Source organism: Mixophyes fleayi, chromosome 3 (genome assembly GCF_038048845.1).
Source record: "Mixophyes fleayi isolate aMixFle1 chromosome 3, aMixFle1.hap1, whole genome shotgun sequence".
NCBI classification, from domain to species: domain Eukaryota; kingdom Metazoa; phylum Chordata; class Amphibia; order Anura; family Limnodynastidae; genus Mixophyes; species Mixophyes fleayi.
Window position 1 is genome coordinate 202352719 of NC_134404.1, and position 27663 is coordinate 202380381.

Genomic DNA, 27663 nt, shown 5'->3' on the forward strand with positions numbered 1-27663 from the left:
AGCTGATTCCTATCCGCTGCCTCCGTGCACTACAGTCTTCAACCTGCAACTCGTCTGTGTTTCATCATCGTGACTGCTAGCTGATTCCTATCCGCTGCCTCCGTGCACTACAGTCTACAACCTGCAACTCGTCTGTGTTTCATCATCGTGACTGCTAGCTGATTCCTATCCGCTGCCTCCGTGCACTACAGTCTTCAACCTGCAACCCGTCTGTGTTTCATCGTGACTGTTTGGCTGATTCCTATCCGCTGCCTCTGTGCGCTTCAGTCTTCAGTCCTTGTCAACTCTCCCGTGTTTCTTTGAGTCTGCTGCCACTATTGCTACCCGCTACTCTCCGTGATCAACAGTTCCAGTTCAACTCTGCTCTCCCGTGTCCCATCGTTACTGCACCTGCTGGTTGCTATTGGCTACCTCCGTGTTCCCGCAGAGACCCGCTGCTGTTACTTCTCAGCGCTACTCATCCATCTACTGCTGATCCGCTCTCCACGCCTTCCTGTGTTCCCTGCTGGTCTACCTACCTGTGCGCTGCACCTGCTAGACCACCGCTTCACCCATCCAGGGACTTTGCATCCTGCCGGCCTCCTGCCGTTCAGGTATCTCTGCACTTCTGTCTGACTGCCTTCTCCTGAACCACGGTATGCATACTTCCCATTGACTGTGCTGTGTATTGCATACCTTGCTGGACTGAGTTGATTTTCCTCTGGAGTGTACTATCCGCTGAGTCTATTGCCATCATTGACTGTGTTATCTCATGCTGGATTACTTCAAGAGACTTTCTATATTGGCAGTGTTGTTCAGTCATTTATACATTTATATTGTGCATATTACTGTGGATCAAAGTCAAGGTGCCCGTGTATATATTGTGTTGCAGTCTCTCCCCGTGCACCTCCTCACATATATATTCAGTGGTACAACTTGCTAGTGGCAGACCACTGACCCCTGTTTACAGTTTCACCTGTTCCAGTATCCTCTCACATAGCAGTGGTACAACTTGCTAACGCAGACCACTGACTCCCCGGATACCTCCACTTGGATTCCATTCCTTCACTCAGACAGCGGTACAACTTGCTATCCGCAGACCGCTGACTCTCATCACCTCCTCGTTTCTGTTGGACATTCCTCCTCACTATAGCAGTGGTACAACTTGCTACCGCAGACCACTGACTACCTTCACGTGTCCTTTGTCCATACAGTTCCTTGTGTATTACTACCTCCATATTGCCAGTGCTGCTAGTCATAGACTTTCCTGAGCATCTCATCATCTGCTATTTCCTGTTCCGTGATCACCCTGCTACCAGAGTACCATATTACCACCTATACTGCTCTGGTAAGCCTATCACCTGGTGATCCCTGGGTAAAGACTCCTAGTGCCCGTGACACCCTGATGATATTATGCCAGATTCTCTTTGCATATTTCTCTCGTTATATATATTTCGAGTGAGCACCATGTGGCAATTGAATCAGGCACGATTGTGGATATCAGTCAGCGGATTAACTTCACTGTGTAAGTGATTCATCTCATTTTCTCACTTACTTCACCTGTGTGGGGTGTTAAGTAACTGTTAGTTTACACACGGTGAAGTGGATATATGTCACTTTTTTTTAGAACTAAGGAAGATGGATTTTTGTTAATGGAAATATTAATTTGATATCCATTTATTCTCTTTTTTTCCAAAATTTTTACGGATCATAACATGTGGAGAGTTTTATAAAAGACAAAATTATGCTCTTCCATGTGACATTTGCCTCTTGATATCACCTGTAAATAAGAATGCATAAACTGGACCTATGAGAAGCGTTCTGATTTGTGTGAACATTGATGGACTCTTCCTCTTTTCTATTCTGTGGTGAACTTGTAATATGCGCCTTTATACCTTTGTTGTATTATCTCTAATATCTCCTCTGTCTGTTCAGTTTTGCTTGTCGGGTGATACCTATGGACAAGATCTATTAGAGCAGGTAGACAACTTGTCCTTGCTGTTACATTTAGTTTTCATCCGAAATTCTGGCTGATCTATGGGTGTGGGAAGTGTTCCTACAGGACTTTATTGGGTGCATGTTTGGCTCATAACAATGTATGGCACAGACTACTCAATGGCTGTTTTGGTGCTCAAAGTGCTTCCTCAAGGGCTGCCATACAAATAATGAGCACAGACCAGTTTATAAAGGCACAATTAATTAAGAACACACCCCACTGAATGCACCTGTGCAGTAAAAGTGCATACTAACTAGAGATGGTCACTGACCCTTGTGTTTTGGTTTTGGTTTTGGATCTGGATTACCTTCGTGTTTTGGTTTTGGTTTTGGCAAAACCACCCTTGCGTGTTTTGGAAATGGTTTTGTTTGGTCTTGTTTTGCAATTTTGTTTTAAAATCAATTTTTTTCGGGCTAAAATAACCTAATTTAGTACTCCATCTGTTTCTTGAATAAGTAAGGTAATTCTAAAGCTAATAAATTATGAAAAAAACAGTTTAATTCCTGGTAGGCCATCCTTAATTCTACACACAAGCCAGATTGTCTTCCTCTTCATCTATGCCTATTGACAATGCAGCCATAGTCTTTGAGTGTATATTACACCCTACACTTATAGTTAAATATAAAAAGAAGCAGCCTGCAAAGACAATTTTATAAATAAAAATGGGCAAAGCAGATTTTGTGTTTGGGTGTATAATATTCCCCTAGATTAAAATATAAATAGACAAAGGGAGATTGGTGAATGTCTGTATATCACCCCCTCCACATATAGTTAAATAGAAAAGAAGACTGCCTGCATAGACTGTACAATAAAAATAGAAATGGACAAAGGCAGTTGGGTGTCTCTCTGTATTAAGGGTGTGCATCGGGCACTTTTAGTGTTTTGGGTTTTGGGTTTTGGGTTCTGATTAGCTTGAGGTTTTAGGTTCTGATTTGTTTTGCCAAAACACCTGACGAAAGGTTTTGGTTCTGATTTAGGGTTTTGGGTCCTGATTTATTTTTAAAAAAAGCATAAAAAGTGCTAAAATCTAGTTTTTTGTTTGTTTTTCACTCCTACGATATTATTAACCTCAATAACATTCAATAACAATCATTTCCACTAATTTCCAGTGTATTTGGAACATCTCACACCTTACAATATTGTTTTTAGTCCAAAACGTTGGACCGAGGTAGCTTTCTGGACTGCCTAGTGGAGTGGGCCCGGTACCCAATTTGGTACCGGGGCCACAATATATCACCCTCAACTGGTCTGAATTCCACTGCACAGCTATCTGGACTGCGCAGTGGAGTGGCCCCGGTACCCAATTTGGTACCGGGACCACAATATAAAACCCTCAACTGGTCTCAATTCCACTGCACAGCTATCTGGACTGCGTAGTGTAGTGGCCCCGGTACCCAATTTGGTACTGGGGCCACAATAAAAAAACCTTAACTGGTCTCAATTCCACTGCACAGCTATCTAGACTGCGTAGTGTAGTGGCCCCGGTACCCAATTTGGTACCGGGACCACAATATAAAACCCTCAACTGGTCTCAATTCCACTGCACAGCTATCTGGACTGCGTAGTGTAGTGGCCCCGGTACCCAATTTGGTACTGGGGCCACAATAAAAAAACCTTAACTGGTCTCAATTCCACTGCACAGCTATCTAGACTGCGTAGTGTAGTGGCCCCGGTACCCAATTTTGTATCGGGGCCACAATAAAAAAAACCTTAACTGGCCTCAATTCCACTGCACAGCTATCTGGACTGCGTAGTGTAGTGGCCCCGGTACCCAATTTGGTACCGGGGCCACAATATAAAACTCTAAACTGGTCTGAATACCACTGCACAGATGGCGGACACCGGATGCACGTCTAACACCAACATAGCAGTTAAGGCCGCAGTTATTTTTTTTTGGAACTACAAAAAAAAAAACGTAGCAATATAAATGGCAGTTCCTCTTTTTTGGAAATACAGAAAGAAAGAAAGAAAGTAGTAGTAGAAATGGCAGTTCCTCTTTTTTGGAAATACAGAAAGAAAGAAAGAAGGAAAGTAGTAATAGAAATGGCAGTTCTTCTTTTTTGGAACTACACAAACAATGAACTTAGTAATAAAAAAGGCAGTTCCTTTTTTTTGGAACTACACAATCAATGAACGTAGTAATAGAAGTGGCAGTTCCTCTTTTTGGGAACTACATAAAGAATGAAAACATTAATAGAAATGGCAGTTCCTCTTTTTTTGAACTACACAATCAATGAACGTAGTAATAGAAGTGGCAGTTCCTCTTTTTGGGAACTACATAAAGAATGAAAATATTAATAGAAATGGCAGTTCCTCTTTTTTTGAACTACACAAACAATGAACATAGTAATAGAATTGGCAGTTCCTCTTTTTGGGAACTACATAAAGATTGAAAGTATTAATAGAAATGGCAGTTCCTCTTTTTGGGAACTTATCAAGAATTAGAGCATTTTTTTTATTCAGAAATGATGAGTCTCTCTATTAGAGCATAATGCCCCTTAAAACTCCTTTAAATAAAATAGTACGTATTCTAGGAGACCCTGTTTATATATTTAACTTGGTTCTGCAAAAATATGCATGATGATCACTGTACAGAGATCTGTAAAAGAGCAGCGATTAAAGTGGCCTGATTAAAGGTCATGTAAGATCTTAAAGCACTCACAATTATATAGATACTGTATTCTCGTTAAAGACGCTGCCTTACGTGTATAAAAGTTGGCACTTATATAGCGCTTGCTTCACTGGGTGATGTGAGCAAGTGGAGTGTGTTAATATGGAGAGACCCTATCTAAACATTAATATGATAGAACAAATAGCAGCGCTGTATACGCTGTGTGTAGGTAAGGTAGGGATATCAAATACCATGACACTCTTTTTAGCCTAATCCCTGACAATGTAATATCACGGAAAGCCTATTTGATCATCAAGGCCAATGGCTAGCTTCTGCTAAATCAGAAAGAGTATGCAGCGCACGTCTAACACCAACATAGCTGTGCCAGTGACATGGCCTGCAGGAATATCTCTGGTGGAGATAGAACTAGGCCCCAAAGAGCACATAATGCCAAAAAAAGAGTTGCAAGATGGTATTGTCCTTGGGCCCTCCCACCCACCCTGATGTTGTTGAAATAGGACATGCACACTTTAACAAACCAATCATTTCAGCGACAGGGCCTACCAAACTTCTGTGGCTGAAATGATTGGTTTGTTTGGGCCCCCACACAAAAAAAGCTATTCATCTCTCCCTGTACAAACAAAACTGGCTCTACTGAGGCAAGATGTCGTCCTCATCCTCATCCTCTGATTCCTGGCCCCCTTCAGTGTGTACTTCCTCATCCTCACACATTATCATCATCGTCCCCGCTGGACTCCACAACCACAGGTCCCTCTGTATTATCTGGAGGGCAGTGCTGTACTTGATTGAGGAATTGATAATTCATTTTTATGAACATCATTTTTTCAATGTTCTGAGGAAGCAACCTCCTTCGCCGCTCACTGACCAGGTTCCCCGCTGCACTAAAAACTCTTTCCGAGTACACACTGGAGGGGGGACAACTCAGGTAAAAAAGAGCCATTTTGTACAGGGGCTTCCAAACTGCCTTTTTTTCCTGCCAGTAACAATATAGACTGTCTGACATGTCTATTTGGATGGTGTCAGCAAAATAATCCTCCACCATTTTTTCAATTGTGACAGCATCCAATGCAGCGACAGTAGACATGTCTGCAATGGTTGGCAGATCCTTCAGTCCAGACCAGATGTTCTCAGCATCCCCGCCAGCGGGTCTTTGAGGAAAACTGAGCTTTTTCCTCACAGCCACAGGTGTGGAAGAAAATGAAGGAGGAGCTGGTGGCATGTCACGGTCCTCTTCAGAGGACAATCTCCTGACCAGCAGGTCTTTGCACCGCTGTAGACTTGTGTCCGCCGGAAACAGAGACACAACATACGCTTTAAACTGAGGATCCAGCACGGTGGCCAGAATGTATTCCTCTGACTTTAAAAGACTGACCACCCTCGGATCCTGGCAAAGCGTAGGAAGGGCTTCATCCACAAGAGCTACATGCTTGGTGGAATCGCAATGGTTTACCAGCTCCTCCCTCACTTTCTCCAGCTGCTTCTGCAACAGCCTGATCAGGGGAATGACCTGACTCAAGCTGGCAGTGTCGGAACTGACTTCTCGTGTGGCAAGTTCAAACGGCTGCAGAACCTTGCACATCACGGAAATCAGTCTCCGGTGCGCTTGACTCAGGCGCATCCCCACTCCTTTTCCTATGTCGTAGGTGGCTGTGTAAGCTTGAATGGCCTTTTGCTGCTCCTCCATCCTCTGCAGCATATATAGGGTGGAGTTCCAGCACGTCACAACCTCTTGTTTGAGGTGATGGCAGGGCAGGTTCACACTTTTTTTGATGTTGCTCGAGTTTGCAGTAGGCACTGGCAGAATGCCTAAAGTGTCCAGCAATTTTGCGGGCCACCGCAAGCATCTTCTGCACATCCCTGTCACTCTTCAGGTAATTCTGCACCACCAAATTAATGGTGTGGGCAAAACATGGGACGTGCTGGAAATTGCCCATATGTAATGCCCGCACAATGTTACTGGCGTTGTCTCACACCACAAATCCCCAGGAGAGTCTAAGTGGGGTAAGCCACTGTGAGATGATTTCCCTCAGTTTCTCTAAGAGGTTGTCAGTGTTGTGCCTCTTATTAAAACCTGTGATACACAATGTTGCCTGCCTTGGCACGAGCAGCCGTTGTGGAGATGCTGCTACTGATGCAGCTGCTGCTGTTGCTGCGGAAGGCGATGCATCTACCCAGTGGGCTGTCACAGTCATATAGTCCTTTGTTTGCCCTGAACCACTTGTCCACATGTCCGTGGTTAAGTGGACAGTGGGTACAACCGCATTTTTCAGAGCACTGAGGACACTTGTTCTTACTTCTCTGTACATCTTTGGTATCGCCTGCCTAGTGAAGTGGAATCTCGACGGGATTTGGTACCGGGGACACAATACCTCCATCAACCGTCTAAATCCCACTCTACTGATGGTGGACACCGGACGCACATCTAACACCAACATTGCTGTTATTAACGCAGTTATCCGCTTTGCCATAGGATGACTAGTGTCGTACTTGGTGCTCATGGCAAATGACTGTTGGACGGTCAATTGTTTGGTGAAAGACGTAGCGGTCTTAAGACTTCCCCTCTGGGAAGATGACAGACTACCAGCAGCAACAGCAGCAGTGGCAGTAGTAGGCGTATCGCTGCAGGATTCATTGGATGAATCCCGTATTGAAGAGGACTCTGTCTGGCTGGTGACAGGGCCTGCAGGACTTAATCTGATGGAGATCGTGGAGGAAGTTGACGAGGAGGGTGTTGTTGGTATGTATCCAACAGGACCAAGGGATTTAGGTGTCCCTGGACTGCTGACGGTCCTAGCCAGAGATCCTGAACTAAACACTGAATTATGAAGGTTCTTCAGGTGACGTATAAGTGAGGATGTCCCTAGGTGGCCAAGATCCTTACCCCTGCTTATTTGAGCTTTACATAAGCTACATATAGCCATACATTTGTTGTCCGGATTCGGATAAAAATAACTCCAGACAGAAGAGGTGGATTTTTTGGTCTTCTGACCAGGCATGACGCTGGGCTTTTTCATCCCATGGACAACAAATGTTTCCCCCCCTGGTGGCTCATTTATGATAACCACATCAGCATCCTCCTCGTCAAGTTCCTCCACAACGCCAGCTACATCAATAGCCTCCTTGACACCTTGATTATCCAAATCTGGATCTACACTGTGGGTCATCCTTCCAGCATATGCAGAGGGTGTGGTGCAAATGGTGGAGGGAGTCACCTCTTCAGGCTTCGCAACCACCAACACCCTTGGACTCGCCTTGGGGATTTGTGATGTCATCTGTTTAGAAGGCAGAGTTGTTTGCTGTGTTGTTGCTGACAGCATAACTCTTTTAATTTTTTGGAGGAGGGGGAGGAGGAGGGCTTAGATCCTTGGGTGAAGCTGAACCACTCGTCCTGAACACAGGCCAGGGCCTAAGCCGTTCCTTGCCACTCCGTGTAGTAAATGGCATATTGGCAAGTTTACGTTTCTCCTCAGATGTTTTCAATTTTCTTTTTTTGCTAATTTTAGTGAACTTTTGGTTTTTGGATTTTACATGCCCTCTAGGAGATTGGGCATCGCCCTTGCCAGACGACGTTGATGGCATTTCATCATCTATGTCATGACTAGTGGCAGCAGCTTCAGAATTAGGAGGAGGAAGTGGGTGTTAATCTTTCCCTACTTTATCCTCCAAATGTTGGTACTCCATTATATGCAGCACAAGAGAGCGTACCCCTAAACCACACACACTCGGCAAAGCCTTTACAAATTATCTGTGGCACAGGAGAGTACCATTGAACTGGAGTTATACAGCAGTACCTAGTATTTTTAAAATAATTTTTTTATATTATTTTAATTATTTTTGGATAATTTTTTTATAATTTTTTTATTTACTTTTTTAATTTTTTTTTTATAATTTTTGGATAATTTTTTATTTATTTTTTAGCAGAACAGAGCATAGGACACAGGCAGCACCACTAGACTCAGCAGGCCAGAGCACAGGACACAGGCAGCACCACTGAACTAAGCAGGACAGAGCACAGGACACAACGCCACTGGACTCAGCAGGACAGAGCACTGGACAAAGCACCACTGGACTCAGCAGAACAGAGCACTGGACAAAGCACAAAAGTACCACTAATATTAAAACAAGAACAGGAGCTCCCTAACTGCAACCTCTCTTACGAGTGATCGCAGCCAGAATGAAGATGGCGGCCGCTAGCGCTGAATTTATGACATCCGAGTCTCGCGAGATCCAACGCGAGACTTGGATGTCATAGCCTCGGTTTGGCTCCGTTTGGCGCCCGGAAGTTCCCGAACAGTGCTCGGATCCCGTCGGATCCGCACTGTTCGGGTTGGCTCGGATTTCGGAAATCCGAGCCCGCTCATCTCTAGTCTGTATAGCCCCCCCACCCTCCCCTTGTAGTTAAATAGAACAAAGACAGTCAGTATAGACCAGGGGTTGGCAACTTTTTTCTATCGGAGTGCCGGCTAAAATCTAGTCAAGCCCAGGTGTGCCAGTTGTGTATATTTATATATATATATATATATATATATATATATATATATATATATATATATACATACATATATATATACACATACATATATATATATATATATATATATATACACACACACACACACACACACACACACACACACACACACACACACACACACACATACATACATACAGAGCTGCCTAGAGAAATTCATGGCCCCAGTACAGCAACTCCATGGGTCCTCCCTTATAGTTAAGCATAGTGGCGGCACAACATTTTTTTTACAATGCGAGTGGTCGTACAATTGGGGGTGTGGCAGTACATCATTGGGGGCATGTCTAGCAGGTGAAAAGCACCAGGCCACCCTCTTACAGAAAAATGCATTACTCACACATGCCCCCTTGCTCAGCAGCTTTGCTCACATATGTCCCCTCTGCTCACATGCTTTAATCACACGTGCCTCCCTCTGCCCACATGCTTTAATCACACTTGCCCCCCCTCTGCCCATCACCTTTAGTGACACATGCCCCTCTCCATCACACCTTCTTCTTACCTTATTCTCCACTGCACAGCATGGGAAGATATCCAGCAGCCTGCCGAGTACCATGTAACCACTGCAGTCACATGACCTGGCGTCTGAAGGTACCTGAGCTGAAGAGGATTTAGCCACTACCGATCCCCCTGCACTCAAGATTATTTTTTTTTAAAAAGTACTTTTAAAATATTATTTATTTTTTCAAAATTAGGTCTCCAGAGGGGAATCGGGCCTCCAAGCAGGCCCAGGCAATTTGTAGCCGCCCCCTCCCCTCTCGGCGGCTATATATATATATAATTATCTCTCATTTTATGAGGCTAATATCATATTAACAGTAAGGGACCAGCAAAAAAAAAAGTTATGCCACACAGTAGTGCCCCAGTTCACATCATACCTCATAATTGTGCCCCCAATTCATCTTATGCCACATAGTTGTGTCCCCAATTCATACTTTGCCACGGTTGCCCCCATAAATACATAGTATTTCACAGTTGCCCCCATAAATACATAGTATGTCACAGTTCCCCCAAAAATTCATAGTATTTCACAGTTGCCCCCAGAAACACATAATATGCCACAGTTGCCCCCAGAAACACATAATATGCCACAGTTGCCCCTAGAAACACATAATATGCCACAGTTGCCTCCAGAAACACATAGTATGCCACAGTTGCCCCCAAAACACATAGTATGCCATAGTTGCCCCCAGAAACACATAGTATGCCACAGTTGCCTCCAGAAACACATAGTATGCCACAGTTGCCCCCAGAAACACATAGTATGCCACAGTTGCCCCAGAAACAAATAATATGCCACAGTTGCCCCCAGAAACACATAATATGCCACAGTTGCCCCCAGAAAAACATAATATGCCACAGTTGCCCCCAGAAACACATAGTATGCCACAGTTGCCCCAGAAACACATAATATGCCACAGTTGCCCCCAGAAACACATAGTATGCCACAGTTGCCCCAAAACACATAGTATGCCACAGTTGCCCCCAGAAACACATAGTATGCCATAGTATGCCACAGTTGCCCCCAGAAACACATAGTATGCCACAGTTGCCCCCAGAAACACATAGTATGCCACAGTTGCCCCAGAAACACATAATATGCCACAGTTGCCCCCAGAAACACATAATATGCCACAGTTGTCCCCATAAAAACATAATATGCCACAGTTGTCCCCAGAAACACATAGTATGCCACAGTTGCCCCAGAAACACATAATATGCCACAGTTGCTCCCAGAAACACATAGTATTCCACAGTTGCCCCCAATACATTTTATGCCACAGTAATGTCCCCATTGACTCTTATGGCCTCAGAATTGGATAAAAAAATTTTTTAGGACACTAATAAATTAATAAAAAATGATATAATTTTATACTTACCTCTTCTAGCAGTGAAACGGTCCACAAAGGTGCTTGGGAGGAACTGCGCTGCCGGCACTGAACTGCTGCGCAGGCGCAGCAGTTCAGCTCTTCTCCGGCTGTCATTTTTAATAAATGACAGACGGAGAAGTGCTGAGCTGTTGTGCTTGCGCAGCAGTTCAGTGTTGGGGAAGGAATGAAAGCCGGAGAAGAGCTGAACTGCTGCGCTTGCGCAACAGTTCAGCTCTTCTCCGGCTGTCATTTAGAACAGTCGGACGGTGTGCCAGGACTCAAGGGGCTGCGTGCCACGCCGGGGGTTGAAGACCCCTGGTATAGACTGTACAATAAAAATAGAAATGGACAAAGGGAGTTTGGTATCTGTCTGTATAGCCCCCCTCCACTTGTAGTTAAATAGAAAAGAAGATGGCTTGCATAGACTGTACAATAAAAATAGAAATGCACAAAGGTAGTTTGGTGACTGTCTTTATCAGCCCCTCCACTTGTAGTAAAATAGAAAAAAAGCAGCCTGCATAGACTGAACAATATAAAAAGAAATGGACAAAGGCAGTTTGGTTTCTGTCTGTGTATGACACCCTACCTTTAACGTGAAATTGACAAAACAGCAGCCTTTCAAGACTGTACGTGATATAGAAATGCCATAAGTCCCTTTCCTATTTGGGGGTAGATTGCACCCTACACTTATACTTATACTTATTTTTTGGGGTGTGTTTTTTTCCCTGATTTAAAAAGACTATGTACTTTTACATAGGCTTTACCAGATGACGTACAGGGAAGACTACCATCAGGACTGGTGCCAGCACCTCCTTGCTGATCCTGCTCATATGTGGACTGCTTTGAATCCATTTTAATGAGCCCAAAGCACTTGTAGTGCAAAATATTAAATAGATAGTGCTGCTAGATAAGACTTTGAGCACCAGAAAAATTGTCGTTTCACACATCGTTACAGTCCACATAATTGAACATGAAAGTCTTATTTAAATGCAGCTTGTTGATACCTACACAGATCAGTATAAATTACTCACTGTGTGCAATTTTATTAGAAAACCGAATAATCAGTAATGTCATGTAGGCTTACATCTGATCAAATACAGAAAGCCCACAGATGTAAGTCACTATATGCCACATTATTAAACAGTCAGATCGTTTGTGCAGTGATGATCGAGCACCGATTACATGGTTGGAACAGCAAGCCCTAGAATAATAAAGCAGGGGGATAGGGCTATAGATTCTACCTCAATGGTAAATACATCTAAGCCAACATACAATAACACCCCAAGATTGATAAACTAACCAAGTGGCATTACCCACAACGAAAGTACACACAAAGCAAAAAAACATATGTGATATATTGATACCCAAAATAATAAATAGAGCAGTGTTCCCAAACACAACAAAAATATACAAAATTGAATAAATAAACAAAAAAGGAAAACACACAAACAAATGCTAAAGAAAAAACAGAGAAATCAAACTCTTAAAGTACTACAATTAATGAAAACGAAAGAAACTAAATGAAAAATAATCTTATAAAAAACAAATAATCCTATACAAAACAAGACAATAATAATTTTTTCATTTATTGGCAAAGGTGGATATTGAGTTCGTCCATTTCTAAATACTGTCAGCAAATGTCACAGCACCGCTGAGTATTGACTTCTTACCAAAAAACAAGGCTGTTTTAGGATCTACAGAACTACCATCTCTGTCCAGCTGTGGGACCCACAGAGCTCAACTGTCATTGCTGTTTCAACACCTGTTTTGCTACTCACTGAGCTCAGTTGTGATTGCTGTTACCATCTCTGTTTGGCTGCTGGATCCTCCTTTGGTCTCTCCCAATGGACCTCATCTCCCACCCACTGTGATGGACACTCCCTTGACCTTGTCTTCTCCCGCTACTGCTCCATATCCAGTTTCTCCAATTCAGCCTTCCCACTCTCTGACCACAAACTCCTTTTCTTCAGCCCCAAATTAGCTCATGCCCTTCCCCCTGCACCCAATACGCACGTACACAACAAAACCTAAGTACTCTTAACCTAATCCATTTCTCATTTTCACAAAAACAACTATTTTCTCCAATGACAGCATTGTCCTGTCCTAATCAGGCTGCCTCTTTCTATAACAAAACACTCACTTCAGCCCTAGACAATGCAGCTCCAGCTACTACATATAGTCTCAGACGATCCAAACTCCATCTATTGCACACCAAACAGACCCGCTACCTACAAAAGTGCCACTGGAGGAAATCTAGGGCCTGATTCATTAAGGATCTTAACTTAAGAAACTTCTTATTTCAGTCTCCTGGACAAAACCACAATTTAGACACAATTTAGACACACAGGATAATGCTGATCTCACACACAAAGACAAAAACAGACATGTTAATTTTAATAAATATACAAATTAAGACTGCAGAAGCCACTTGCTGGATGGCTCAAAGACCAAACAAAAGAAAGGTTATAGAGAACACCTAAAATATGTCATATATTAAAATTGGTAAAAAAAGGCATGCTTCTGAAAACGACTTTGAAGACCAAGGGCAAATAGACCACACTTTAATGTGATGACAAGACATACAGAGACAAACAAACAAACTAGCACAGCCATAGACAATGACGTGACCGAAGACTTTTCACAATAATGAATGATGAATCGTGTTGATGGTAAGTCTTGAGGTTGATATACAAACAACATGTTTTCTTGCTGACACATGTGCTGCACTATCTTTCATTTCCAATATTAACTCTCATCCTGTCTCTTCCGAAGCTGTGATGGCTGTGGGAGTGTCTGTAAAAGATGTGTAGTCGAATAAGTCTGAACTGTAACTGTCACACTGGCTCCAGCACTCTTTTCTCCTTTATGCAGTTGCTCCTGTTTATTGGGAAGAAATTTGCTTTGTAAACTAAGATATATTATCCATTGTTCTGAAAAAGGTGTTTTTCTTGACATATGTGAAAAGCATCAGACATTTGTACAAGGTTAGTTATGGTCACATGAAACCAAATTGTACTTGTTGCAAACCCAGATTGATAAGACACTCCTATTATCATTCCCTCCCATATTGTGGACTGAGGGCCCATATGATATAGGATTGATGGCAACAATCTCTCCTGCACAACTTACAATAAAGAGTCATGCACACCTACCTAAATTACATCAATGTTCTTTGAAGTCTGAGGCTGATATTGGTATTTTTTCAGTGATAGAAAGCCTTTTGAAACAAGGAGTGCTTGTAAAAACAAATTTCCAACACCCTGTTTTCCCTGCTAAAATGAATGGTGGGCAAGTCTACAAACTGGTTAAGGATCTGAGGGTTTTTAACACCTTAGTGCAACCTTTCTTTACCGTTGTACCCACCCACTAATAGTTAATGAGATAATAATAAGAATTAATGTCTCCAAACCTCGGGGATAGTAGATGTGCATGTAATTAATAGTTATCCAATCAGTGTCAAGCTAAATGAACCTCTGCATAAAATGTACGTGCAAATGTATTATAGGTACCTTCTGATCTGCTGGGCTCATTGGTCCATGTACATTTCATTAAATGATTTGAGATTCCCTTCTTTTAAAAATGGCTTCATAAGAGGCGAATGTATGGACTGGCTAAAGCTGACAGTGTTGGATATGAAATGTCGATGGTCATAACGTCAACACAGTTAAAACATCGAGATGTAAAATGTGGACAGGGTTTTGGAATACACAAGGACAGTTACATCATCTGTCAAATTAATTTGTTATTTTATTCAAGCATGTTTCAGTGTACAAAAGGGGGTCCTTTAGACCAAAGAAAAGAGGACTCTGCAAGCCTTTGTAGATGTACAAAAATAGGGTTGGACTAGAAGAAAAGGGGTTGGACTAGAAGAAAAGAAAACATTCTCCATGGACTATATGGATTACAAATTATTTTGGACAACTTCATGGACCCTTTGGAATATAATTTATTTGGACATGGTTTACGAGCCTATTTGGATTGCTTTTAAGAACAGAAGAAAACCTCTGTTGGTAAGTATTTGGGGATTTTTTATTTTTAATAAAATAATGTGGTTATAAAGAGGGTCTTGTGGTTTATTTAACATTTTTCTTTGTGGTCCTACAGGTCACAACAAGCCATGGGTGTCAGTGTATGTTGCACTTGTGGTTCTCCAAGTGCCAGCATACACTGGCTGCCATGGGTATGCTGGTGTTTGTAGTTAGACAAGCACCAGCATGTCCAGACTGTTAATGGCAGCCCAGGCTGGCTGGGACTTGTAGTGTCACAAACAAAACTGGTGTTTTCTTTAGTTTAAATACTTTGTTGCGCTGTTATTACCCTACACCCACCACCCCAGGGGTGTAGGAATATCCCTAGTGATTTCAGAACTGGGCTGGGTCTTCCTTGGGGGGGGGGGGGGAAGCACTTTTTTTTATAAAAAATCAGATAATATTGATATATATAATATATTATAATAGTTTTTCTCCCTTGGACTCCTGAAATCACTTGATTTCTCCCCTAGGCTTCTGAACTCACTTAATTTCTACCCTGGACTCCTGAAGTCACCTGTTTTCTCCCCTGTACTAGTGAACTCACCGGGATTGATCCGTACTGCTGCTCCTTTACCTGCTTCCTGTGGACACTCGCCTTCAGGACTGCCTGTACCTGTTGATTCCTGTGGATACTCACCCTCTGAACTCACCTCTACCAGTAATCACCATTTGTTGCTGTGCATTCCTTCTCTGCCTGCCTTTGCACTCTCTATTGCATTACCTATTGTTATTGCCTGCACATTATTTTTATTTTATTGTTATTTTTTTAACTTCTGTTTACCTTTATCATGTCTTTGCTAGTCTTCATTTAGTTTTATCCTTGTGTAATAATTTACAACTGGTTGCCCATCTTTGCTCCTCGCCTATTCTCTACTCTCTTCCTACTTTGCATCCCCCTGCTTCTCTTCCTCCCCTCCTCATTCCCCTCTTTTCATCTCCCATCTTGCCCCCTTGTTAATTTCCCAATATGCCCCCTCGTTCATGTCCTATACCCATCCTCTCCCCCATCCCAATCCATCGCCCCAATATTATTATTATTATCATTTATTTGTTAGGCGCCACAAGGTATCCGCAGCGCCGCACACAGTACTAACAGTAGACTATACAGGGTGAAACCATACAGAACAATGAACAAAAAGTACCAATACTTCAGAAACTCCGGCTAGTCATATACAGTAAAGACGGAGCGGAAGAACAGGTATGGAGACAGGAGGGGAGGGGGCCCTGCTCATACGAGCTTACATCCTAAGGGAGGGTAAACAGACCAAGCACAAGAGGAGCCAGTTGAGGCAAGAGGAGAGAAGGGAGGACGAGCTAAAGGGAGGAGATAGGGGTTAAGTAGATGGTTGGTAGGCTTTGAGGAAGAGGTGAGTTTTGAGTGCATGTTTGAAGGAGCACAGAGTAGGAGAGAGACAGATGGAACGAGGGAGGTCATTCCAAAGAAGGGGGGCTGCACGGGAAAAGTCTTGGATTCTGGAGTGGGAAGAGGTGATAAGAGTGGAGGAGAGGCGGCGGTCGTTGGCCGAGCGCAGGGAGCGGGCAGGAGTGTGAATGGAGAGGAGGTTAGAGATATAAGGGGCAGTAGAGTTGTAGAGAGCCTTGTAAGTGGTGGTGAGGAGTTTGAAAAGGATTCTGTAGGGGAAGGGGAGCCAGTGTAAGGCAAGGCAGAGAGGGGAGGCAGAGGAGGAGCGGCGTGAGAGGAAGATGAGTCTTGCGGCCACATTGAGTATAGAGCAGAGGGGGGAGAGACGGGAGTGGGGGAGGCCAGTGAGCAGGAGGTTACAATAATCGATGCAGGAGATGATGAGTGCGTGGATGACAGTTTTGGTGGCATCCTGAGAGAGAAAAGGACGGATGCGGGCGATGTTGCGTAGTTGGAAGCGACAGGCTTGGGCAAGGGAATGAATGTGGGGGCAAAAGAGAGAGATGAGTCGAGGGTGACACCCAGGCAGCGAAGTTGGGTGACAGAGGAGATGGTGTTGTTGTTGACGACAATAGAGAGGTCATGGTGGGATGGGAGTCTGGGTGGAGGAAAGACAATGAGTTCAGTTTTAGAGATGTTGATTTTGAGAAAGCGCTCGGACATCCAGGAGGAGATGGCGGAGAGGCAGTCGGATACCCGAGCAAGGAGGGTGGAGGAAAGATCAGGAGAGGAGATATAGAGTTGAATGTCATCAGCATAAAGGTGATACTGAAGACCGAAGGAGGAGATGAGAGCACCAAGGGAGGAAGTGTAGAGCGAAAAGAGTAGAGGGCCAAGAACAGAGCCCTGCGGGACTCCTACAGGGAGAGGGTAGGGGGAGGAAGAAGAACCAGACGTGGATACAGAGAAGGAGCGATTAGCGAGGTATGAGGCAAACCAGGCATGGACAGAACCAGAGAGGCCGAGAGATAGAAGAGTTTGCAGCAAGAGGTGGTGGTCCAAGGTGTCAAAGGCTGCAGAGAGGTCAAGCATGATGAGTACGGAGAAGTGACCCTTGGATTTGGCTGATAGGAGATCATTAGTAACCTTGGCCAGGGCAGTTTCGGTAGAATGGAGGGGGCTGTAGCCAGATTGGAGAGGGTCAAGGAGGGAATTGTCCGCGAGGTGCCTGGTTAGGCGGCTGCAGACAATTTGCTCAAGTAATTTGGAGGTATAGGGGAGAAGAGAGATAGGGCGATAATTAGCAAGAGAGGTGGGGTCAAGATTGGGTTTTTTGAGGATAGGAGAGATAAGAGCGTGTTTAAAAGAGGAGGGTACTACACCAGAGGAGAGTGATAAGTTGAAAAGGTGTGCTAGGTAAGAGCAGGCCGTTGGAGAGAGAGAGCGAAAGAGGTGGGAGGGGATGGGATCGAGAGGGCAAGTAGAGGGTGGAGAGGAAAGAATAAGGGAGCGAACTTCTTCACTGGTTGTAGGGCTGAAGGAGCACCAGAGTTGGTTGATTGGGGGAGGTGAAGCGATGAGGGTGGCGGGAGAAGGGGAGGAGGAGATGTTCAGTCTGATAGCCTCAATTTTGGAAGAGAAGAAAGTGGCAAAGTCAGAAGCAGAGAGGGAAGGCGGGACAGAGGGGGAGGGGGGGAGAGGAGGGAGCTGAAGGTGGCAAAGAGGCGGCGGGGATTGGAGGACTGAGAAGAAATGAGGGACTTAAAGAAGGATTGTTTAGCGAGGGAGAGGGCAGAGGAGAAAGAAGTGAGTATGAATTTAAAATGGAGGAAGTCAGCCAGGGAGCGAGATTTCCTCCAGAGGCGTTCAGCAGTGCGAGAGCATCTTTGGAGGTAGCGGGTGAGTTTTGAGTGCCAGGGTTGGGGAATAATGCGGCGTTGGCGGATAGAAGAGGCCGGGGCAACAGCGTCCAGGGCAGTGGTGAGGGAGTGATTGTAGAGAGAGGAGGCCTGGTCGGGACAGGCCAGGGAAGGAAGGGGTGAAAGGAGAGTTTCGAGAGAGGAGGAGAAGGTGGTGTGGTCAATAGCATCCAGGTTACGTCTAGTGAGGGTGGCTTTGGGTGAGGCAGGAGCAGGGGAGGAGGACAGAGTGAAGGAGAGGAGGTGGTGGTCAGATAGTGGGAAGGGAGAGTTGGAGAAGTCAGAGAGATCACAGAGATGAGAGAAGACAAGGTCAAGGGAGTGACCAAGACAGTGGGTGGGGGAAGAGGTCCACTGAGTAAGGCCTAGGGAGGAGGAAATGGCAAAAAGTTTAATGGTGGCGGGGTCAGTACAGTTGTCAATAGGGATATTAAAGTCGCCAAGTATGATGGAGGGAAGGTCAGAGGAAAGGTAGTGGGGGAGCCAGGCAGCGAAGTTGTCAAGGAAAAGGGAGGAGGGGCCTGGGGGACGATAGGTGGATGGGGGAGAAGAGACGGATGGAGTGTACTTCAAAGGAGGAGAAGGAGAGGGAAGGTAAATTGGGAATGACACGGAAAAATCAAAGTTGGGGGATAGGAGGAGGCCCACTCCGCCTCCTGGACGCTCGTCTGGTCTGGTGGAGTGGGTGAAGGAGAGGCCCCCGTAGGAAAGAGCGGCGGGTGAAATGGTATCAGAAGATGTAAGCCAGGTTTCAGTGATGGCAAGAAGATTAAGAGAGTTGGAGATGAAGAGGTCATGGATGGAGGAAAGTTTGTTGCAGATGGACCTGGAGTTCCAGAGGGCACAAGAGAAAGGGAGGAAGGGAAGAGGGGAGATACGGATGAGATTATCAGGGTTGATGGAGTGAGGGGGAGGGTGAGGGGTGGGGCAGTGAGAGTTGGGTGAGAGAAAGGGGCTAGGGGAGAGGATGGGTATAGGAAAGGAGCGGGGCGGCATGGTGAGAGACAGGGGGGACTGGGAATGAGAGAAGGGGCAAGAAGAGGGTAAGGGCAATTAGCGCAGAGGTGAAGGCAGCAACGGGGGCCAGAAGTGGGCCAGAGTGGTCTAGTTAGATATGGGCTGACAAAGCAGAGTAAGACAAGAACAAAGGAAGGACTGCAGAGAACAATGAAGTGGAGCAGGAACAAAAGGCAGTGGCAAACACAATTTAAAATGCCGTAAAAATAAAATAAAATGGAGATAAATTAACTAAAGTGCAAATACAATTAAGGTAAAATACACTAAAGATCTCCCTCTCACTAAAGATAAATGAAAATGGAGATAAATTAATTAAAGTGCAAATACAATTAAGGTAAAATACACTAAAGATCTCCCTCTCACTAAAGATAAATGAAAATGGAGATAAATTAATTAAAGTGCAAATACAATTAAGGTAAAATACACTAAAGATCTCCCTCTCACTAAAGATAAAATAAAATGGAGATAAGTTAATTAAAGTGCAAATACAATTAAGGTAGAATACACTACAATAAGATAAAATAAAATTGAAGTAAAATAAGTTAAAAGAACTTAAGGTAAATTTTAAAATGAAAAATAAGGTAAAATACACTACAATAATATAAAATTTAATTGAAGAAAAATAAGTTAAAAGAACTTAAGGTAAATTTTAAAATGAAAAACACATGGTAGTAAATGTAGTGGATGGCCGCAGAGAGCCTATACCAGGAGGAACAGGAGAGTCCAGGGAGTCCAGAGATCAGGGTAGTCCACAGGTATTCGCGGGAGCAGACCGGAGGGACCAGAGTTCAGGAACAGGTGTGGAGTTACGGTGGGTCACGGAGACAGTGCCAGGAACAGGTTCAGATCAAAATCCACTGTCCCCTACATTCCAGCAACCCTGCCAATCTCATCCACATCTCCCCACTTCCCTCCCCTTCTCCTGTGCCTTCTGGAACTCCAGGTGCATCCGTAACAAACTGCCCTCAATCCACGATCTCTGCAACTCTCTTAACTTTTTTGCTATCACTGAAACCTTGCTCTCCTCTACTGATACTGCCTCTCCTGCCACTCTCTCCCATGTGGGCCTCTTCTTCACCCACTCCACCAAACCGGATGACCGTCCAGGAGGTGGGCCTTCTCCTATCCCCTAACTGTACATTTTAGGTTATTTCCATCATGCCTTCCCTCTCTTTCTCCTCCTTTGAAGTCCACTCTATCCGTCTCTGCGCCCCCATCCTCCTCTGTATCTCAGTTATCTACCCCCCCCCCCTGGCCACATTTCCCTTTTTCTTGACAATTTCGCAGCCTGGCTTCCCCACTAGCTTTCCTCTGATCTCCTCTCCATCATATTAGGTGATTTTAACATCCCTATTGATAACCCTACTAATCCTGCCTCTACTAAACTTCTCAACCTTTCTTCCTCTTTTGGTCTCACTCAGTGGACCTCTTCCCTCACCCAATGTCTTGGTCACTCCCTTAAACTTGTTTTCTCTCATCAATGTGATCTTTATGAATTCTCTAGCTCCCTTCTCTAACTTCCTTCCCACTCTCTGACCACCATCTCCTCTCCTTCACTTTGTCTTCCTCCTCTGCGCCACCCCCGCCTACAACTACCCTCACTAGGCACAATCTTGACACTCTTGACCCTACTTCAATTTCTTCCTCTCTCAAAATTCTCCTCTACCTTCTTCCCCCACCCTAGCATACTCTGACCAGGCGACCTCCCTCTATAATCACTTCCTCACCACTGCCCTGGATGCTGTCACCCCTGCCTCTTCTGTTTGTTGCCACCACCTGATTCCCCAACCATGGCACTCCAAATTCACTTGCTTACTTCAGAAGTTCACTCATGCTGCTTAACGCCTCTGGAGGAAATCTCGCTCCCTTGCTGATTTCCTCCATTTCAAATTTATCCTCTCCTCCTACCGCTTCGCCCTTTCCCTCACCAAACAATCTTTCTTTAAGTCCCTCATATCTTCTCTGTCCTCCAATCACTGCCGCCTCTTTGCCACGTTCAACTCTCTCCTCTCCCCCCTCCTATCCCACTCTCCCTCTCTGCCACTGACTTTGCCTCATTTTTCTCCTCCAAAATTGAGGCTATCAGATTTAACATCTCCTCCTTGGATCATTCTCCTGCATCCCTCATTGCTCCGCCTTCCTCTAACACCCAACCCTGGCCCTACTTCCACCCTACCTCGGGTAAAGAAATCCACTCCCTCGTTCTTTTCTCTTCCCCTTCTAACTGTCACTTGGAACCCATCCCCAATCACCTCCATAGCTCCCTCTCCCCCACTGCCTGCTCCTTTCTTGCTCATTTCTTCAATTTGTCACTCTTCACTGGCATCGTCGCCTCTCCCCACCTCTCTCGTTAACTACAGCCCCTTCTCGCTTCTTTTCTTTGGCTCCAAATTACTTGAGAGGGTAGTCTATAATGGCCTCATTAAGCGCCTCTCTGACAACTCCCTCCTGGACCCCCTCCAATCTGACTTCCGCCCCCTCCACTCTACTGAAACCGCCCTGGCCAAAGTTACCTACGGCCTTCTCTTGGCTAAATCTAAGGGTCACTTCTCCCTGCTTGTCCTCCTTTGACGCCGTTGATCACCCCCCTCCTGATGAACACCCTTTCTTCACTCTTCCTCTCTGGCTCTGTCCTTGCTTGGTTCTCCTCCTACCTCGCCAATGGCTCCTTCTCTGTATCCATTTCTGGTTCCTCCCCCCTTCCACCCTCCTTGTAAGAGTTCCTCAGTGCTCGGATCTTGGACCTCTACTCTTCTCACTGTGCACTACCTCCCTGGGTGATCTCATCGCCTCTTTCAGTCTCAAATATCATCTCTACGCCGATGATATTCCACTATAAATCTCTTGTCCTGATCTTTCCCCCCTCCTCTCTCGAGTATCTGACTGCCTTTCCGCCATCTCCTCTTGGATGTCTTCACGCTTTCTCTAAATCAACATTGTTAAAACCAAGCTCATTGTCTACCCTCCTTCCACATCCTCATCCCATCTTAATCACTCTATCTCTGTTAACACCAATAACATCTCTTCCGTTTCTCAACTCCGCTGCCTGAGCATCACCCTTGACTCTTCTCTCTCCTTTGCACCCCATACTCAATCTCTAGCCCAATCCTGTTGCTTCCAAATCTGCAACATCGACCTCATCCAGCCCTTCCTTTCTCAGGATGCTACGAAAACGATCATCCATGCCCTCATTATTTTTCACCTTGATTACTGCAGCCTTCTTCTAATTGGCCTCCCCCTCTCCTGCCTCGCCCCCCTCAAGTCGGCTGTGAGACTCATCTTCCTCTCCCGCCGCTCCTCTTCTGTCTCCCCTCTCTGCCTTGCCCTACACTGGCTCCCCTTCCCATACAGAATCCTTTTCAAACTGCTTACCCTGACCTACAATGCCCTCTCCCACTCCACTGCCCCATACATCTCCAACCTCCTCTCTATATACATTCCATCCCGTTCCCTGGGTTCTGCCAGTGACCATCGCCTCTCCACCACTCTGGTCACTTCATCCCACTCCAGAATCCAAGATTTCTCCCAGGCTATCCTCCTCCACTGGAATGTCCTCCCACGCTCCATCTGACTGGCCCCTAATTTGTGCACCTTCAAACGAGCATTTAAAACTCATCTGTTCCTCAAAAGCAAAAAGCATATCACCCTTACTCCTAATCTCCTCTCTTCTCATCCCCTGTCCCACTACTCGCTCCTCTTTCCTCTGACTCTGCATTGTGCCTCCTGTCTGTTTATCCTACCTTTAGGATGTAAGCTCTTACGAGCAGGGCCCTCTTCCCTCCTGTCTCTCTACCTTTTCTTCTCCTCCAACTCCACTATGCTAGCTATATTTGGAGCTATTGAAGCACTTGTATTTTTATTCACTGTTCTGTACTGTATTACCCTGTATGGTCCACTGTCTGTTTTCTGTACAGCACCCTAAAAATAAAGATTAATAATAATAATAATAATAATAATAATAATAATAATAATGTTAGTGAGGCCAAAATCGCGCAAGTTTTGCTTTTAAAACTTGTAATCAATCAGAAAGGAGTATTGGATTGAAAATGACGATTTTATCTAAACACAGGCGAGCTTACATCGCTGCAAATCATGGGAGATGAGCAGTGATTTGGTTATTCATACTAAATATTTCTACTTAATACATATGGGGCTAGATTTTCTAAACTGCGGGTTTGAAAAAGTGGAGATGTTGCCTATAGCAACCAATCAGATTCTAGCTGTCATTTTTTTAGTGCATTCTACAAAATGACAACTAGAATCTGATTGGTTGCTATAGGCAACATCTCCACTTTTTCAAACCCGCAGTTTAGTAAATATACCCCATGGCATCTTGGACACTCAAATCATTGGTTATCTCTTGTGATTTGTGTCGATTTGAAATGGCAGAAAAAAATCGCATCTTGATACTTTTACCTCCAGAAGTAGGTGAGTTTTGGGTAAACATGCACTCCTCCAGTCCTATCCAGTAAATAGTAAGTCCATCAATAAATTGCAACACTCCATGATAGTCACTCAAATATAGTACAGCAATTTCACCTCAAGCTCTGGGTTTTATCATAACTGAGACCTGTGACACTGTAGTTTAAGTTCTACGTGTACAGTATGTGAGGACACCAGGGTTAGAACCTAAGCTCAATAGATACCTGACCCTCTAGGTTCTCAGAATCACACAGGTAAGGAGACAAGAAAAAGATAATGATCCCTTTATTCACACAAGTGTTCACACATAGTAAAATTCAAAAGAGAAATACTGCCCCTCGCCAAATATACAAGAATGTTAGCTAATAACCAGTGGCAATAAAACACCCAAACAGCACACAGGAGAGGTTTTTGCCACACAGGAAGTTTCACAGAATCCCAGTCAGGCCACAAATGAGTTCCAAAGTTATTCTACAGGATGGCCATTGGGCCGGATTCAAGTAGTTATCCTCCTGTCCCTCTGACTCCCCCTGTCCATTGTCATTGTTGGCTATTACTTTATTTAACTCACTTATCTCAATTCCTCTTGTCTACCTTCTGACTCCCCCTGTCCTCCTCTCCCGCCTCTCTGCTTCAGTCGATTCTTCTGTACCCTCTACTTCTTCCACTCCTCCCACGCCCCTCCCTCACCTCACTATGCCTCCCTGTTCACTTGCCATACCCATACTCTCACCTCGCCCAACTTCACGCTCCTGTTCCCGCACTCCCCCGCGCACCGCTAACCTTGCCAACCTTATCCCCATCTCCCCTCTCCCCTCCCTCCCTTTCTCCTGTGCCATCTGGAATGCTAGATCCGTCCGCAACAAACTCCCCTCTATCCATGACCTCTTCTTATCTAACTCTCTTAACCTTCTTGCCATTACCGAAACCTGGCTCACTGATTCCGACACTGCCTCCCCTGCCGCTCTCTCCTATGGCGGCCTCTCCTTTACCCACTCCGCCAGACCTGGTGACCGCTCAGGCGGTGGAGTGGGCATTCTCCTATCCTCCACCTGTACTTTCAGACTCATTCCTCCTGAACCCTCCCTCTCCTTCTCCTCTTTTGAAGTCCACTCTATCCGTCTCTTCTACCCCATCCATCTCCGCGTCTCTGTCATATAACGTCCCCCTGGGCCCTCCTCCCTTTTCCTTGACAACTTTGATGCCTGGCTCCCACACCACCTCTCCTCTGACATCCCCTCCATTATCCTCGGCGACTTCAATATCCCTATTGACAACCCCACCGACCCTGCTTCCGTCAAACTCCTCGCCCTTTCTTCCTCCCTTGGCCTCTCCCAATGGACCTCCTCTTCTACCCACTGCCTTGGTCACTCCCTTGACCTTGTCTTCTCCCACCGTTGCAGTCTGTCCGACTTCTCTATCTCCCCCTTTCCACTCTCGGACCACCATCTCCTCTCATTCTCTCTCTCCTCTACTCCTGAACCCCTCCCCCCACCCAAATCTACCCGGTCCAGGCGCGATCTCGACACCCTTGATCCTGCTATTCTATCCTCTTCTCTCGAAACTCTCCTCTCTCCCCTTTCCACCCTGTCCTGCCCTAATCAGGCGGCCTCCCTTTATAACCAAACCCTCTCCTCCGCCCTTGATGCGGTCGCCCCTGCCCAGCCCATCCGCCTTCGCTGCTCCAATCCCCAACCCTGGCACTTCAAACTTACCCGCTTCCTCCAAAAATGCTCTCGTACTTCCTCCACTTCAAGTTTATCCTCTCCCTTCTACAGCTCTGCCCTCTCGCTCGCTAAGCAATCCTTCTTTAAATCCCTCATCTCCTCCTAGTCCTCCAACCCCCGCCACCTCTTCGCTACCTTTAACACTCTCCTGTCTCCCTTCTCCCCCCCTCCCTTCCTCCTTATCTGCCACTGACTTCATCACCTTTTTCTCCTCTAAAATCGCAGCCATCAGACTTGAAATCTCCTCCTCCACCCACTCTTCTGCCACCCTCCCTCTCGCTCTTCCTCCCCCCTCCACTCTCCCCCCAGCCACCAACTCCTTCTCTCCTTCCGCCCCACCTCGGGTGAGGAAGTCCACTCTCTCATTTCTTCTTCCCCCCCTTCTACCTGCCCCCAGGACCCCATCCCTTCTCACCTTCTTTGCTCCCTTTCTGCCTCCACCTGCTCCCACCTCGCTCACCTCTTTAATCTGTCCTTCTCCACCGGCATCTTCCCCTCCGCCTTTAAACATGCTCTCGTCTCACCCATTCTCAAGAAACCCAACCTTGACCCCACCTCACTCTCTAATTACCGTCCCATTTCCCTTCTCCCATTTGCCTCCAAAATACTCGAGAGACTTGTCTGCAACCGTCTCTCCACCTACCTCTCTGAACACTCCCTCCTGGATCCTCTCCAATCAGGCTTCCGCCCCCTCCATTCCACTGAAACTGCCCTGGCTCAAGTTACGAACGATCTCCTCTCGGCTAAAGCCCTGGGCCACTACTCCCTCCTGATTCTCCTCGACCTCTCAGCGGCCTTTGACACCATTGACCAGCCCCTCCTGCTTCACACCCTTCAGTCCATTGGCCTCTCTGGTACCGTCCTCTCCTGGTTCACCTCTTACCTTGCCGACCGTTCCTTCTCTGTTTCCACCTTTGATTCTCTCTCCCCATCTTCCTCCCTTCCAGTCGGGGTCCCTCAGGGCTTTGTCCTTGGACCCTTACTATTCTCACTATACACCTCTTCTCTGGGTGCACTCATCAGCTCCTTCGGCCTCAAGTACCACCTTTATGCTGATGACACTCAACTCTACCTTTCCTCTCCTGATCTCTCTCCCTCCCTTCTCTCCAGGGTATCCGCATGCCTCTCTGCCATCTCCTCCTGGATGTCCTCTAGATTTCTTAAACTCAATCTTGCTAAAACTGAACTCATTTGCCCCTCACATTCACTCTCTCGCCAAATCCTGCCGTTTCCAGTTTTGCAACATTGCCCGCATTCGGCCCTTCCTCTCCCAGAATGCCACCAAATCTCTCGTCCACTCTCTGATCATCTCCCGCTTGGACTACTGCAATCTTCTCCTTATCGGCCTCCCCCTCTCTAATCTCGCTCCCCTTAGATCTGTACTTAACGCCGCTGCTAGGCTTATTTTCCTCTCTCGCCGTTCCACCTCTGTCTCCCCACTCTACCAAGCCCTTCACTGGCTCCCCTTCCCCTACAGAATCCTTTTCAAGCTCCTCACTCTGACTTACAAGGCCCTCGCCAACTCCACTGCTCCCTACATCTCTAACCTTATCTCTATTCACACTCCCTCCCGCCCACTGCGATCGTCCAATGATCGTCGCCTCTCTTCCCCTCTGATTACCTCCTCTCACGCACGTATCCAAGACTTCTCCCGCGCCGCTCCCCTCCATTGGAACAAGCTCCCCCGCTCCATCAGAACTTCCCCTAATCTGTCCTCTTTCAAACGAACATTAAAAACCCACCTTTTCCTTAAAGCCTTCCAGTCTCATGCCTAAACTCCCACCGGTCGGCTACCTCTCTTTCTCATCCCTTCTTCCCTTCTCCCCCTTCCTCGACTCCGTCTCCGTTTCTCCCGTCTCTCCGTCTCATCCATGTGTCTGTCTGTCTCCCCCCCCTTCAGATTGTTCGCTCCTTTGAGCAGGGCTCTCCTACCTCCTGTTTCCATCACTTTTAACTGCACTCTCCAGCTACTCTGCTCACCTCCTCTCGGTCCCTCTGCCCTCTGTCTCCTCTCGCTTCTCTCCGCTCCCCTCAGTGACTCTCAACCTGTCATCTGTGCCCACCCTCTTGGGCCATAGTTACCTGTCTATACTCACTTTTCCCCTCCCTCCCTCTCTTTCATGCTGTGCCTGAGCCCCCAGAGTTATAGTGCTTACTGTTACTTGTACTGTGCTGTTT